Source organism: Rhea americana, unplaced genomic scaffold, assembly GCF_003343005.1.
Source record: "Rhea americana isolate MKP2758 unplaced genomic scaffold, rheAme1 scaffold_33, whole genome shotgun sequence".
NCBI lineage: Eukaryota > Metazoa > Chordata > Aves > Rheiformes > Rheidae > Rhea > Rhea americana.
The window spans coordinates 4,195,185-4,212,604 of record NW_028186457.1 but is presented as its reverse complement, the minus strand read 5'-3'; the positions used below and the strand labels follow the sequence as shown (position 1 = coordinate 4,212,604).

The window sequence follows — 17,420 nt, the reverse complement described above, 5'->3', positions numbered from 1 at the left end:
GAACCAAATCACAGAACCAAATCACAGAACCAAATCACAGAGGTTAGAAGGGACCTCTGGGGATCATCTAGTCCATCTAGTGCTTAGGCAGGCAGGTTTTGAATATCTCCAGAGGAGACTCCACAGTCTCTCTGGGCAACTTGTTCCAGTTCCAGTGCTCTGTCACTTTCACAGAACTCCCAGGCACAGCTACTTTCCAGCTGGTCAGCCCCCAACCTGTACTGGTGCATGGTGTTATTCTCCTCCAGGTGCAGGACCCTGCACTTGCCTTTGACATTCATGAGGTTCCTCTCTGCCCAACTCTCCAGCCTGTCCAGGTCTCTGAATGGCAGMACAGCTTTCTGGTGCATCAGCCATGTCTCCCAGTTTTGCACCATCAGCAAACTTGCTGAGGAGACACTCTGCCACTTCATCCAGGTCACTGATGAAGTTGAACAAGACRGGACCCAGTACTGACCCCCTGGGGGACTCCACTAGCCAAAGGCCTCCAATTAGACTCTGCACCACTGATCACAACCCTCTGAGCTCTRCCTTTTAGCCAGTTCTCARTCTGCCTCACTGCCCACTCATCCAACCTGTACTTCCTGATCTCACCCAGGGAAACAGTGGGAGAGTGTTATGGGAGACAGTGTCAAAAGCCTTGCTGAAGTCATGGTAGACAACATCCACATCATAAAACTGTTTCTGTAGTTCTTGTTGTAGGATTTCATACCTTTAGAAAGTATTTRGTATTGATGCAGCTTAGTTTCAACCTAAAAGCAGAGCAGTATCTTAGATCTGCTTGTAAGCAGAAAGATGACTTTTGATCTCCCTCTTTACACAGGAAAGAGTAGAGATACACAGTAAGTTCTGGCAGAAAAAAATGTAGAAGCTTCTAATGGAAAGTCTCATGACATGGCATGAACATTTGTTTCACACCATTCCTGTCTTTTGATGTTGCAAGCCTTGATTTTTTTTTTTCAAGAATTCCCGTTCAACTGCAAGCAACTCAGTTCCCATTCTTCTGATGTTGCAAAGCCCTACACAGTAAGCTTCCATAAGCAATTACTATTTAAACAAGTCTTTCTGTTATGTGTCATGCAAATCAAGCACTTTAGTGCTAGAGATATGTTTTAAAAGTATTACTGCATTTTGGGAGAGTAGCTGGAAAAAGTAGCTGAGATAAACAAGCATCAGCTCCCTCACCCTAGTCAGAACAGCAGCTCTGCAACAGCAGGCTGGGGACAAAAGCAAGTAACACGATACACAGAAAATCCCCATCCTAGATGCATCACCAGTCATAAATTCACAAACTGGGAAATAAAACACGTGAGCTCCAAGTACATGATTGCTACAATGCAGATGCAAGGATGATGGCACTTGTGTCCTCACGCCAGGACAACTAAGGGCCCAGCCATCCAGATCCCAGCTGCACATGGCAACAGGAACAGCAGGCAATTCAAGGAATGTTTAGTGCATGCTGCACAGGGACAAACATATCAAAAAATTCCCTTAGGACAGTATTTAAGTATCTGAATTACAGCATTTCACTATGTGGAATATTTTACGTACACCCATTTGTTACAAACATTTGGTACGGTAATGCAAATCAATCATCTTTAAGTGCTCATTCCAGGATAAACACTGGAAAGTGAAGCCAGGTATTTTTCCTTTGGTAATCTTCTACTTTGTTATACAGATCTCTCTCATCCAGGACACTCCAAGTACAGGACCGAAGGTTACAGGAACAGGATATGGCAAATCTGACTTTCTTAGAGATTCTCCTCCTACAGCACAAGTATTTGGGCTAGGCTGACCAGTGAATTCAGCCATTACGTCAGGGGTTCCAAACAAGAAGAGAGTCACAAGCTTAACTTAACTCTTGGGCACCAGAGAGGCAAAGGGGAAGAACAGAGGTCCTTGCCAGGGGAGGGAAAAAAAAAAAAAGCAGAAGTCAGCATCCAAAAGCTGAAACTTAGGGCTGAGACTTTCTTCAAATATTTAAGGTCCATGTGCTCTACATAGGATAAAGTAGAACTGAGGTTGTTTGGATGTGTATTGTAGACACCTGAAGCACAGAAGCTATAGACTGACTACACAATGAGACAATCTGGAGATTTACTGTCTTCCAGTAATATCTTCTAACATAGCTGAAGAGCAACTCATTTTGTCCTTGTTGGAGAATAGCCTGGCTYTGGCAGTAGTAGATAAGCTGCATTTTGGGAGAAGCAAGTGATCTTCAGTGACTTTTCAAAGCAACTGTGACTGTTCTTTACCTTTGAGTGTTCTTTTAACAAATATCCTAAGGCTGTTGTAATTGCTGTGTGATCTTTCTAACACAAGCATTTCAGGTTAGCACTTTTCCTGTGACTCARACTTTATGCTATTGCCTATGATGTTGCCACATCAGACAGATCAACTGCACAAGAAATGCAGAACACTCTGGATTTTACATTGAAAAAAAAAAAGCAGTATGCGACTGCAACATATGATGATTYTACCAACAGCTTAAGTAGAATGCAGCAGCTTCCTCCCTCCTGTCAATACAGATACCATGTTTACCTGACCATATTAAGCCACCTTTCAGGTAAAACTGTCCAATTTGAATTGGTTCAAGCTCTCCACAGAGAAACTCTCAGAGAATATTAAAACAGAAAAGATTAGAATCCTTCCTTGTCCATCCCACCTCAGTACCAACAAAAGACCGCAGAGCTAGCTTTGGTTACAAGCTGTTAATACCACATATGAAAATAAAAGCCAAATAGTAAATAAAAGCATCTAACAGCATACAAATACTTACGATTTGATCACACCTAAAGCTAACCTGTGTGGTCAAAGTACTCAAACTTCACACTCGGTTTCCTGAAGAGCGATTACCAGCTCTACTCAAATCTTTTGGACTATGATAACGATATGATCCTCCCCAAGAGGAGCCAGTGGAACAGGGCAGCCTCCTTAGTACACAGCCCCACTGTTGTATCCTAAAATCCCAGAAGCTTCACATACACAGCAGCTCTTCTCTGCTGGCAGGGGAAAGACACAGAAGCATAGCTCCCTTCCTAGGCTCAGAAAGGGCTGGTCAAGTAGCATCAACCCAGCCACAAAATGGAAACAAACAGAACTGCTAGATAGTACAGAGCAAAACAAGGTTGTGCCACAGCGAACAGTACAGCACAGGTCTGACACAGGCAGTATCAGTGCAGAAAGCGCAGAACGCACAGAAACRCCTATATTTACAGGACAGACTAATAGCACATCACTATTCAGTAATGGACACTAAGATGAACCCTAATTAAGCAAAAAGAAGTTAATGTTTATTTGTATTTCTACCTCCGCAGTTCAAGAAACTTTACGCACCAGTGTTCAAAGCTCTCTCATGCAAGAGTTGCTTGAGGTTAAACTCCCTAACACAAAATGAAGCTTCCCCAAGCCATCTTTGATTAGGCAAGGAACAATTTATCGCCACTCTGTAGATTAAGCATCCTTGAGTCAGTCAAGATGTTGACATTGCTTAACTCATCCATTCTGTACAGGAAGAAAAGTCTTGTGAAATCCAACCACCTCCTTCATAGGAAAAGAAATTCTAGAGGAACCTGAGATAAGTACAGCTGCCATTCACARACTGCAGGCGTATCACAGGACCAAACACCCTAAAGCCTCTAATTCGTATTCTGATAAGTGAGGATCACTAAAGCATTGTTGCAGAAACAAAACTGCCCTCTCTGTGCCAAAGCATGATTCAATTCCCTTCAGTTTATACTTAAGGCCAAATATCCTCTTTCCTCAGAGGATAGTAGGTTGTGTCTCAGTGCAAATTAGCAGAGAAGCTGCTGCTCTGAGCAAGTCTCCAGACAAGCCATCTGATTCTGTGACAAAAAAGTCATCCTTTCCAACATTGCTCTTTACCTACTGAGAAAGAAACAACTCAGACAGGATTTACCTTCCTCTGACAGGAAGCAAAGAATTAGTTAATGATTAGATCCTCAATTCAATCCCTTATTCTGTCCTCAGGTTTAAGAACACCATGCTGAACRCTGTGGCAAGTGTTGTGATCTGCTAAACACACAAAGTTCTTATTTTTTTCCCCTCTGGTTACTTTTCACACTGCTCTGAAACAAAGTGCTAGATGCCACTGAAGTCAGAGCATCAACATTGTCTTGTCTCGTCCTCTTTCCAAAGTGAGAAGTAACTACAAGAAACACTAYCTAGTTTAAATGAAAGAGTTTAAGCCACTGGACTGGATTATTGTGCTCTTTGATAGTAAGTTACACAAAACCATATTTTTGTGGTGAGAGATGCTTCTCAAAGGCTATACTAGAGAAGTTGGCTGCATGGAGCACAGCAAGATCTATGACCAAGCTACAGTGATTACTAAAGAAGTTGTTTTTATTTTAAGTTCTGAAGATCTGTACTTAGCCATCAGGACTAATTCACCAATAGGTTTTGCAACCGAACTGTGCCATCCTCAACATAACAAATCTAACCTCAAGTTAAACAGCTGTTCAGCCTTCCCATTTCTTACCTGTTGAGATCACAGCGATTGCAGGTTAACTAAAGTCTCCTACTGTAAAGGAACCAGCAGTGTTGTCTGAATCTTGGCCAGTATCTAGAAACAGAGCACTTCAAGGCATTTGTTTACAAAAACAGCTTCATAAATTCCAAATTTAAGCATCAATTTGACAGTTTTGCCACCTTCTCCTCCTCAGCCTAAACAGTTAAATAGTTTCCAGAACATTCAGTTGATGCATAAGTTTAATTTAGCCAACGGCAAGATTCACAGAGCCTACTATTCAGTGACTATCTATATTTTAAACTGGATTACACCTTTGTATCCCTTTTAATTTCATCTCAATGAAGGCTCGCAATTGTATAATCATGTAAGAAAAAAGCAGTACTTGTCACTTTCCTGGGAAACAACCCATTTTGCTACAGTCCTCCCAAATCCACAGAAAGAAGAAAAACTAAGTGTGCTATTTTTCAGCAAATATTCCAATAATACAGTAAGAAAGTACTCTAGACACTTCCCAAGGCTCTAATTGGAATCCCTTCCAGTTTTGCCAAGTTTGAGATTCAAAAAACTGAAATAAAGCTTTACACCAGCTCAAAATTACTGAGATCAGCCCTTGTTCTCTTGCTGTGCAGCTGATATCTTTAGGCATCTTTTTTCATTACTACCCTGCCACTGAAAGCGGCCATTCTTTGGATTTTAAAAACTGGACTCTAGAAACCCTCAGCCCAATAGCTTGACAGAAGAGCTTTGTTTAAATCCTTCTGATACCTATTTTTAAGAGAAAAAAAATCTCGGTATTCAACTTATTGAAGACTTAAATATGATGTCATCAAAAGCACGCACAGTGAGGGCAGTTTTTTTGTTTGTTTGTTTCTGCTACAATACTTTAGTTACCCTCACTTACCAGAATACGAATTAGAGGCTTTGGGGTGTTTGGTTCCRTGATACGCCTGCAAGAATGCAGTCAGAAACTCCCCAGGCCACACAACTAATTAACAATCTCACTGAGCTATGAACTGTAAGAGCTCCTCAGCTATTCTGAGGTTATCCAGAAAATATTTAAGTACTGAAATTCCATTAGCTTCCAATGGACTGTAAATGCTCCAACTGGTAGTTTGAATATAAAAACAAGTTCATTTGAGATTAAAAGTGACATTTAACGCTACTAAAAGTTTCAGGATATGCGTGCTAAAAATAAATGTGCTAGTCTATCATCCTTTGCTAATACCTTATATTTTGGCTTGTCTCCAGTTACTGTTTTTCAAACTAAATGGAGAGATTATGAAGTGTTTGGTAGCAACTTCTGCTAAAGAACTCCCTCTATCTTTCCCCATGTACTGCCAGGTTTTTCCTGCATTCTCTGCTGTGCCAGTAGTTTATTTTTTTATTTATTTTTAGTAAACTAGGCCACACTTAGCCAAATCAAGGAACTCATTCACCTTGAGAAGTCTTGCTGAGCAGGCTGGGAGAACAGTTCCATGGCCCATATTTGTATCAYCCAGTGCTGCTGTCACAGGCTCCCCTCCTTTAGTCCTTACCCGTGGCTATTCAAGGCCATCTCCTCCTACAGGAGAGCCAGTCAGTTTAGCTGACCAGGTCTGGCAGGCAGATCAGCAAGGCCCATGCCCCTGTGCCAGTGCAGAGGAAGGAAGAAAACAAGCCTGTGCAGCTGAGGCCAGAGAAGGTGTGGATAGAGCAGCCTAGAGGTTAACCAACACAGCTGCAGAAAGAGGCAAGCTCCCTGAGCCTGTCCAAGCTATGCTCCCTAGACACGTGGGTTGGCACAACTGAGGTGATACCCCGCTGCAACACAGGGACAGAACAGCAGCATGAAAATAAAGCCTGAGGTACACTTGCTGTAATTAGATGTTTCTTCTATCCATACTAGATATTATTAGCACTTGTATAGGTAYGAACACTGTGCTGAAAGCTGTATAAATGAATTCAGCTTTAAGAATCATTACTTTTTCCCTTGAGGCTGTAAAAGAGTATTCAGGGCAAGGAACTAGCTTACTCTGTACACATGCAGGAAGTATTTTGTGCATAGACTGGATCCTTGTCTAAGTGAAGGAGGAACAGCAGTGCCCTTAAATATTACAGAAACAAACTGCAGTATAAATAGTTCATTTCCTGCAATACACTTGAAAGTTATAAATTTACAATACATTAGTTCCAATCAATTAGAATTAGGTCCTAATTCCCCACAGAAGACAGAATGCTAGGCACATCAGGTTTAAATAAGGTGTCAAAGCTACTCCAGCAGCAGCTACACTGCTTGGGCTTACATTGCCTGTTAAAGGAGACAAGAGGAATACATTTACAATGTCATAGTTGAAGATTAAAACAAGCTGAAACCAGACTACAATTATTTCCCACTTACTGGAAAAAACAAAGAGATAAGTACAGGTTAAGGAAGAGYAGTAAATCAGGAGTTGTACCTCAACTTAATCTGAGCGCAAGCTTCCGCTCCAGAGGAAGATGACCGAGCGCTGCCAGTATTAGCACAGCTCACGCTGAACTTGTCTGCAGGACAGTCCCTAAGACTTGCTCTACTTGAGCATAAGATACACTGCATAGAGCATCTCACTCAGTTACAAGACTGCATCACTGCTTCTCACAAACCACATGAAATATTTGAACTTACTTGCAGTCAGGAATCTTCCCTACACGCATACCTAAGGAAGCATGCRTGCCATGCTGGAGCCCAGAATTCACACTAAAATATTCTCTCTATTACTATCAACAGTATCAGTCATCTAGCCATTAGATACCATCCTAATAGTGATCCTCCATCTTTTCCTCAAACTTCTTACTACATCATGCATTTATATGCAACAAAGCTATTGTTGCCTCTCCACAGCCATTTTAAATGGGTTAGTAAGTGATCTTTAAGAGAAGGGACTTATTTTACAAGGACTTCCAAGATCTAATACATACACACCCAGAGCAGCTATGCAGAGTAAGATCTTGAACACAAGACAAATACATTGCTAATCTAAGTGATCACTACACTAGTGACATATGAACACATGAAGGGCTAATACTTTATTCTTTGGAATAGATCATAGACTTGGCCACAAGTGTTCAAGACTTGAGGACAGCCTTAAAGCAAGGTTGTTCTTTCTAACCGACATACCTTGCGTCTACTCACTACATTGCCCCCACCATACTTTGTCAAGCACAATCCAACTTTGCTTATGAGTTTTCAGAGACACATCATTACTGCTTAGAAGGCAAATCTGACAGCCACAAGCATTTACTTAATAGATACAATTCTGAAAGATATGCCCTCTCACATCGTTCAATACACAACCAAAAAGTAAACAGACAGCATCCTTCTTGTTAGCTGCAACTTCAAGATAATAACCTTGATTAGAGTTGTCTTCATCAGCAGATAATTGGAATTAAATCCTATCCAACTATTAAGTCTGCACTAAGGCTGTATATTTGAACAAGCCAGCCTTCACAAGATTTAGCCACTGGAAGGGCATAGTCCATGGTCAGTGTCAGAGGAGCAGCAGTTTAAAATAACCCTTCAAACTGAAGTCAGATCTTGTGTTGAACTAAGTACAGTTCTAAGACACAGATTTGAATCTCATTGTTGTCTAGGTTTTAGACTGAAATATTTCCCTTAAAGTGGAGAAAGTTATCTGACTTGTTTCTCATCAGAAACTAAGAGAAAACACTCCTCTTACATAGTACTTCCAAGACACTGTAGTATCACAAAAAACTTTGTCTACACCTGACTAAATAAGGTTGCAAAGCAATTTGGCCATGGTACAAGGGTATTAAAAGACAGATAGCAGTTGTTTCATTGCATGCAGTTATAATACAGTAGCATTTTGCAATACTGTAGTCATATATCCACAAAGCCTTGTAAAACCTCTTAAGCAAAATTTGATTATGGACATTAGAATATAAGCTTTATTTTTACTACTTCACTTTGGTCTTGAGATACCTAGAGCTATACAGAATAAATGTAATGAAATGCAAATTTTATTTTTGCCWGAGGCACGAAGTGTTTAGGTAGGCATCTCCACTTTCCAGTTCAGTAGAGCAGTACCTGGCAGTATTTTTTTTTTTAAAAAAAAAAAAAGTCTATAAATATGAAGACCATTCAGCCAAAGGGAGAACTCACAGAAGGCAGCATCAATTGAAGAGACTAAGACAACAGAACAAAAGCCTTTTCAATTCTTTACTAGCTTTGACTATGCTATCAGTCTGAGTTGATTCTTGCCTGAAAAGAACACAAGTTTCAAAACCAAGCCTATTAAGCAGAAAAGCACCAACTTCATTGCTCATTAATGCACTTGTAAAACTGCAGTTCGCTAGCCATTTGTGGAAGAGGGTCTAAGCAGACAAACATCCTTAATTCACATGCTTTTGTACTAGTAGTTCATGTATGCCAAATACATACAAAGCAGTAGAAATACCAGTAGGAAAAGAAGCAAATAACTGGTTGTCTTCCCCACTGCTGTTCCATTTGATCTACTGACCCATACTATCCAAAAGTGAACTCCTTTTTACAATGATGCATTAAAAAAATAGTCTACAGAATGCTGCACCCCTACAGTGGTAAGTCTGTCATCTCTACTCAGTCCTCCTCAAAGAGGAAGGAGATAATTGGCAGCTATGACCAACATCCCCTATGGATTATATAAGAGATTCTTTGTATATCTTAACCACTCAGGGAAAAAAAAAAAAAAACACACAGAAACAAAGCAATAGTGGGAGAACTGCTGGAACTCCAACCTACATCAACCTTCTAGGGAAGAATACCATAAAACCTGCAGCATGAACAAGTCAGCTGTAACACGGATCATATTCATACTGCTAGAAAGTCAGAACACACAATTCCTGACTCTGTATCAAGAAACAGACAGACTTAAGATGCCCTGTGCCTTCAGCAGGTTATCACTATTTGGAAGCTTGAATTTCTGTCCTGGATGCAGCATCAGCTCCAGTGACACCAATGAATATGTTCAGAGGAGACAACAGTGACCAGGGAGAGAATCTAGAATTAGGCCTCCTGATTAGCACCCGAGTAGTTTGGTTCCCATAATACCACAGAAAAAGTCTTCCTTTYAGACAAAAAAAGGTAACAAGCTCACATAGGGCCATCCTTGTCATCTTTAACTTTAGATGTTACCACACCAGAGAACACCTCTGTAAGGTAACTTGGCTCTAGAAGAGAGGGTATTCTACAACCAGCGCTTTGACTTTACTTTGTTCTCATCTAATCAAAGCRAAAATACTTCCTTCCAAGTCCACAGAAGCTTTGCAGCAACCAAGGCTGTTTTGTAAGCTTCTTAAAAAACGTTCTGATCTCTAAAGGCCTTTCACACTGATTCTGATGGAATGGTCGCATTGCAGAGGCGCGCACCATCTGTAGAAACCACTTTAATGTTTATATACCTGTCCTTTTAGACTYCAGTGCTCTCCCTGTATCCTGCTCTGGTTCACCGGGTGCAACCCAGCTCTACTATATCATTGCATCATCCTGTCATGCAGGTAACTGTCCAACAACAGTGATGAAACAGATGAGCACAAAACAGGCCACCTTCCCTTCCTGAAGGAGTAGGGCTACTTTCCACTAGATGAGACAGTGGGTGGGTCAGGCTCATAGGCRCTATGCACACACCCCAAAGGGGGCATGCAGCACCACCTTGCCCAGAAGTTTTTGCTGAGAAGCAGACTCCCTCAGAGAGGGGTCCCAGTCCACCACAAGCCCCATAAACTCTTGCACAGAGGTTTAATACTTGAGTACAGATAACCACTGCCAGTTACAAATACTTTAAGTTACAATTTCATACATGACACCACTTAAGCATCATAGTCCTATTTTTCAGATATAATTGAAGACTACCATCCTATTTTGCATATTACAATCTGCTAGTTGCTTGGCACTGAATACCGTTACACTGAGTAGAATAAGACTCTTCATGTCAGTAAGGTTTTAATGTCTTACGACTTCCACTTTAGGTAATGTCATCACAGCTAGAACACACACAAAAACCCCTCTTGCTGTGGGGAGGTCTACTTGAATTCATCCCTAAACATTTTCAGGAAGTCTCCAGGTATAATATTAACGCCCAGAAAAACCTTGCAGACCAACTACAGAAAAAGGTTAATCTACCACACTCCTTATTTGAAAAGTTTGATGAGAAGTCTGATGGAAATCTAATACAAGCATGAAAACAGTTAATACCATTAATCACAATCTCTATGCTAGAAGTTTTTTTTATTGAAATTACTTGCAGTGCTGTCTAATTGCCTGATCACTTACAGAGAATTAATACAACATTTCTCACACTAACCAATGAGGCTCATGCCAGATAAATGAAACTCAGGCAGTTTTTAAACAATTAAAGTTGTACAGAAGCCTAACTCCCATCAGCCTCGGAAGCATATTTCAATGATGCTTCTCTTCAAAAGCTCCTTTGGGTCCAGACATGCTCATCTATGATCTTCCAAACATAGCACAGACCAGATCTGCAAAAGCACTGCTAAGAGATAGTGTCATGCTTCAGACATTAATCTCATGCTGATTTTAATCAAATCTCCATGAATGAAATGCCTCACACAAGTCAAACTCTCAGCACAATAGACTTCAAAAAAAAAAAAAACAGTATCATCTAAGCTTCAAATCCTGCATCAGGAGCTTACAACATGGTTTTGTTATCCACTTCAGTGGATAACACACAGCTCTACAACTCACAAGGAAGTTGTCACTAACAATTTAGTAAGTTCTAGTGAATGTTACAGTCAATGAATATTCAGTGAATAATAAAAATTCAGTGAATTTACTCTAGCGATTAAATATTCAGCCATGAACATACTAAGCATTTCAGTATTTAGTTCTTCAGCTCTCATGAAGTGTTAAGTTTCCTCCCCTCATTTTGTTTTTCTCGCCTGTCAGACCTAGCCAGTTGGTCTTGCAATAAGGCAGAAGACACTGACAAAAAGGCAACAAGCTGCTACCACTGTTTCCCCACAGGATTAATCTGGCTAGACCACGCTAACTTTGTCTTTAATTTTCCTGGTTCACTGAACTCCTGGGGTAGACTGAAAGTCTCGACTCCACTTAGCTTGGTTTAGATACTATTAGCAGAAATAGTCTTTACCCAGGCAATTGCCTGTCAATCATCCTCCGCTCCCAAACCAGAATTGGGGTGCCATGTTCAGATCTCCACCTGTGGCAATTGCCTGTCAATCATCCTCCGCTCCCAAACCAGAATTGGGGTGCCATGTTCAAATCTCCACCTGTGGCAATGTAAGCCAGCCTTACAAGTCTGCCTGTGTTTGATGGAGGTAGGTGGGTATTCAGCCCCTCCTCCACAGGACCTCACCTCTCCAGGGGCACTGGGGAATTGTTCCCCTATCTTCTCTGAAAGTACTTAACTATTTTAAGCATCTCATTCAATGGTTCACAGATGCATGAGTCAGTAAGCTATACCAGGCTCCCTAAATCAGGCATACTAATGTGACCTGACAAGAGGCACCATGACAAACTGGAGAAGTTAGCCAACAGGAACCTCATGAAGTTCAGCAAAGTCCAGTGTGSAGTCCTGCATCTGGGGAGGAATAACTCACCCAGCAATACACACTGGGGACTGACCAGCTGAAAAGCAGCTTTTGCAGAAAAGGATCGAGGGTCCTGACAAGTTGACTATGAGCCAGCACCCTTGAGACAAAGGGAGCCAAAAGCCTCCTGGGCTGCATCAGGAAGAGCACTGTCAGCAAGCTGAATGAGTAATCCTTCCCCCCTGCTTAGCACGGGCAAGACCCACATCTTGAGTGCAGTGTACTGGGGAGCCCAGAATTGGACAGGAGATGTGGACAAACTGGAGCAAGTCCAGCAGAGAGCCACAAAAATAGTTAAGGGACTGGAGCATCTGACATGACTAGAGACCAAGACAGCTGTAATTGKTCAGCTTGGAGAYGAGAAGGCTCAGGGGGATCTTATTAATGAGTATAAATACTGGAGGTTGTGAAGACCATGGAGCCAGACTCTTCCCAGGCACATCCCTTGCCAGGGCAAGAGGCAATGGACACCAACCGAAATACAGGCAATTCCATTTAAACCTAAACTTCCCCCTCCCCCCCCTCTACAAGGGTGACTGTAGACTGGAACAGCTTGCTCAGAGAGGATGTGGAGTTCCCATCCCTGGATATACTCAAAATCSACCTGGAAAAGGTCTGCAGCAACCTGCTCTAACTGTCCCTGAATTGAGGGGCTTTGGACTAGATCTGTAGAAGGATCTTCTAACCTCAGCAATTCTATGATTCCAAGTCTTTGCACAAGCAGAATTCCTGCGCATCTTATTTGCAGGGAGTTTTTGGAAGTACACCACCTATCGTGACCACTAGTACAAGTGCAGCAGACCTAGAAACTTATCCTTTAAGACTAACACTTAACTAGTTAGTTCACTAGGAATCTTGACTAGTATTTACAAAAGCATAATAGCAGACAAGCTCACAAGATGGGGATAACTACTGTTACAAGGCAGTTGTGAACACTGATGGAGAACAGTTAGACTAAGTTACTGCTGTGCACACAACAGGGAGCAACACAATAAAGAGAAAAATATGCACAGTATTAATGCTAGTCAGCCTACTTGTATTGATATCACTTGTATGAATTAAAGTTGTTTTCTATTGCAGCTTCACAAGTTCATAATGCCTTGTTTGATTCTGGTTTGACTTATGAGTAGTTACATATTTAAAGCAAGCTTAATGGAGATTTACTATCTAAACTGTGTTGAACTATCAAAATGAATGTAGCAGGTTGGAATACAGAATGAGAAATACCTCACCAGTTTCAAGCACATATTCAGGTCTTTCACAGCACATTTTTGGGCTTTTATGATATAGTAGAATGAAACTGGAAGGCTACTACAAGAGTCTGCCAGATTTCTTGGTGTCTACATTAATGAGAAGTCCTTACCTACTGAGGATGGGATCTTACAGTAAGCCAAAAAGAAATAAATAGCAAGAGTAGTATCATGAGCAGGAATTCCTTACTGCAGCAAATGTTTAGTGGAAAGACTGTATCAAAGATCATTTCATACTTTAGAATTACTTTCTTTTAATCCAGAAGCAGCTTCCCAGTTACCAAAACAGCATATTTTCTGGAGAGCTGAGGCAACTGAAACGGAACTCAATCTGAAAACGTCCCACCTGTTAAGCTCCTGCCTTAGAGTGCTGCTCAAGACAGTGCCCTACTGAGCAGTATAGCACTCATCTTAAACAATTCTTTACAAAAAGCCATATACTTAGCAAGTGTTCTGCAACCTGCACTCCGGAGTTCAGACATTTCTTTCAGAAGTTCAGAACCAGAGCTACCTGAAGTGCTTTGTCATGTTTTGAATGTAACCCTGTAATCCTATAATAATTCTGCCACTGAGGTAGGAATAAAATTCTTTGTGATTTAAGCCACTAGCTGGCAAAGCCTTTGTCATCAATACTACATTTAACTCTGAAACATTCTTTAACCTGGYCAACTACATGAGCAGAAGCCCTGCCCAGAGTTCAGGTGATAACTGGTCCTCCAATAGGCTTCTGAAAAATGATCTGTTTTCTACTCAAAGTAAAGACCCAAGAAGAAAGATCTAGAAACACATGACAACATCTAGATACTTCAGCATGTTTTTAGCTTTCTAGCCCTGCAATTCAACTTCAGATTAGCCACAGTCCAAATCTAAGAGGAATGTATTAAAAACTCCATTTTTATTACACTCTCAATGGCCTGAAATACTTCACACAAGTCACGTCAACTGACTGCAACACACTAATTCATGAAGTGACAGTTGACAGACTTGAGGCTTTAAAAAGTGTTTAATCCCAGGACCGATTCCCCCCCTCCCCCGCCTTTGACTTGTGAGCTAGCAAAGCTTGCTAAAAGGATCTGCATTTCCATTAAGTTTCATATTCTAATAACTGACAGCCATTTGGACCCTTCTTAACCACTTCTGCAGCCCTTAGAAAAGCTCTGGGCTAAAGGTCCATGTAAAACATTTCAGAGTGACTGCTCTAAGCAAGCACCCCGTCATCGTGAAAAGACTCAAGTAGCTACTTACATAGCAGACTAAATAACATTCTCAGATTACATGACTTCATGACTCTCGTTTTGACAGGTCTTGGAAAATGCTCAATTCCATATTTCAAGCACAAGAGACAAAACAGATCCTCTAATATTATTAAAGCAGTATTTGGAAGAACACGAAGAGACAAAGCGAAAGGAATATAAACTTAACTTGTTCAAATGACAAGACAACTTGATATTTCTGGGGCAGGCACCGATGAAAGTTATTTAATCCTGTTTAGTGGGCCAAAAGGAATCACAAAAAGTGATTGTTCCTTGGCAACCATTAACAGTGTTTAACATCTGCTCTATAACCTCTCATGAGGAGCTGGGTATCAACTGTATCACAGAACCACCAGAAGAGCGTAAACAGTCAAGACTGTTTGCTAACATCCTTGCTCCATCCAACACCTGGGAATAAGCAAGAGAACCATAGCATTGCTACTTGATGGCACTACAGAATAGTTTCTAGAGACAGTGAAAAACAACAACAAAAAAACCTAAGAACTGAAGTTCTTCTACCTGCAGGACAGTACTTCCAAGTCAAGACAGAAAGTTGGAGAATGCAGTTCATACAGTTCCTATCTAACCTAGCTGACAACAGGGATCAGCACCTTTCATAAATCAATCATGCAAAAATTACTTGAAGGCATGCACACAGCATCGGACCCACATTCACCTGTTTCTGCCACCAGCCCAACTGCTGCCTTTCACTCAGGCCCCTGAAGGGCACTGCTCCTACCCGCTGTAGTTTCAAGCTCTTTGCTCCAGGCACAAGCAGCCTACTGCCTTCGAACTGCTTACTTGTCTTAATACCACTAGGCACTTGCATCCCCATGAGTGCTAACTAGCCGCACAGTTGTCATGAGAAACAGGCTCCTTCAGTACCTCTACTATGAGGAGCCATTAACTCAGATGAATTCATTATTTCACAGGAAGCAATTCACTTAATCAGKACTCAGTCAAGTGGAGTTTGAATCTAGTTAAAAGTTTAACTTGGTAATTCCTTATTACAGCACAAGCATCCACTGAGGAGGAAGTGAATAGACTTTACAAAGGAACAGGACAAGATCAGATTAAAATTACTGTATAGATACTTAAACATGATGTTAGGGCTTGCTCTGCTACATCACTTGGCCACTTGTGCTCTATTCACAGGTGAGTTCTACTGCCTGTGAAGCCTCAATCCCAACACTACCCAGAAGAGCAGGCTGTTTTATGCAGCATTTGGTACAGTAACAGGTGCATTTGGTGCTTAAGYAGGAGTGGTGCACCTGAAGACAACTTAAGAGCCTGAAAGAAGCTTTAGATTATAGATTGTCTATATCAACCCTTATTTTATTCAGGATGTCTAGGCAGTGCCCCATCATTACTGCCTTGATTTGATCAAAATGCCTCAACTACTCTTTTATCCAGATATTCAGTATCACTGCACTGACAATTACAGACAAGTTTGAGAATCTTAAAGGGTAACCAAAAAGGGTATTGTCCAGTCAAATTAAGCTTTCAGTGGGGAGTTTTTGTAAAGCATTCCAGTTAAATCTTCAAACTAGACATTCCTCTACAGCATGTACATAACACTAGTGAAAATAGGTCAGCTTCACTTCTCTTCTTGCATGCTTCTCATACAAAGCAATCAAGTTCGTGCTCACCAAGAGGCGTACAACAAAAAGATTTGCTAAGATCTAATACAGTAAACTACTTAAGAAATAGAAAAGCTCTCAGACAGCTCCCATTAACAGTTYAACAGAGAAAGTGAATGCAAAAAATCATCATAGAAAGCTTATATCATCTGATCATAAGTAAAATTAATTTCAGTGCTCAGGGCCCAGAAGTGATCAAAACAGTAGATAATACTATTTTGACAACCCTGCTACAAGTGAATAAACTGTAGAGATTCTACTGCCAAGTAAGACTGCATTATTGTATGTGGGGGGGTGTATTATAAAGTTACTTCCAGCCATCAAGGAAATCCACTTGCAACAAAAACCACAAGTCTGGTTCTCTTCTGTGAGTCTCTTCCTTCAGTTTTGAGAGTTTAAGTAYTGGGAGATGGAGGGCAGGGGAGGAAGCAGAAGACAGGAAGAAAGAGAAAAAAAAAATCTTTAAAATAGCTAAAAAGACAACATGCTTCCTGAAGAGTATGGCTCTGAATACAGGATACTGTTGTATAGACAGGCACTTCTCTCCCCCTCACAAGAGGGGCAAGAGTCTTAGAGTAGTTCAGCAAACTAAGAATTACTCAGATTGCTTTGAGCATTGCAAAAGCAAGGCTGGTCCCAGCAGGGGTGCAATCTCCCTGCTCTATTTCCACCAACAGAACATCCAATAGTAGCCTAGCTCGATTAAGTCTCATGTTTTACAATCAGGATTGGACTCCAGAAGACCGAGCCAGGCCCCCACAACCACGCACGAAGCGTGACAGGTCTGCTTCCCCCAGCCTCTGCCCCCCACCCTCCTCCGGGCAGGGCCGCACTGGGGCACCAGCTGTCCCCGCCCCGAGCTGCGCGCAGGAACGGCCGCGGGCAGAGCGAGCGGCCCTGCCGGGCGGCAGCCCAGGGAGAGCCCGGCCGGGCACAGCGCGGCCCCTCGGACGCCCCCAGCCCTCCGCTCGCCCCGCCGGGACGAGGCGGCACCGCTTACCCCGGGCGGCCGCGGCAGAGCAGCCGCGAACCGGCCGGGGAAGCCGCCGCCCGAGCGCAGCCTCCCAAACCGCAGCGGCTCCCGACGACCCGCCCAGCACCACCACCGGCGCCCTGACGCCGCGGCAGAGGCAGGAAAAGCTGCTCAGGGGCCGGCGGCGGCGCCCGCCCAGGCCCACGGGGCCCAACCGCGCCCCGCCGCCCC

General features: G+C 42.1%; 1 protein-coding gene across 1 annotated transcript in view; it reads right to left on the bottom strand.

Moving 5' to 3' along the window:
• The window catches only part of RALB (RAS like proto-oncogene B), a 47,300-nt gene that overhangs the window by 8,983 nt on the left and 20,897 nt on the right, over positions 1 to 17,420 (bottom strand). The gene's annotated exons all lie outside the window — the stretch shown is intronic.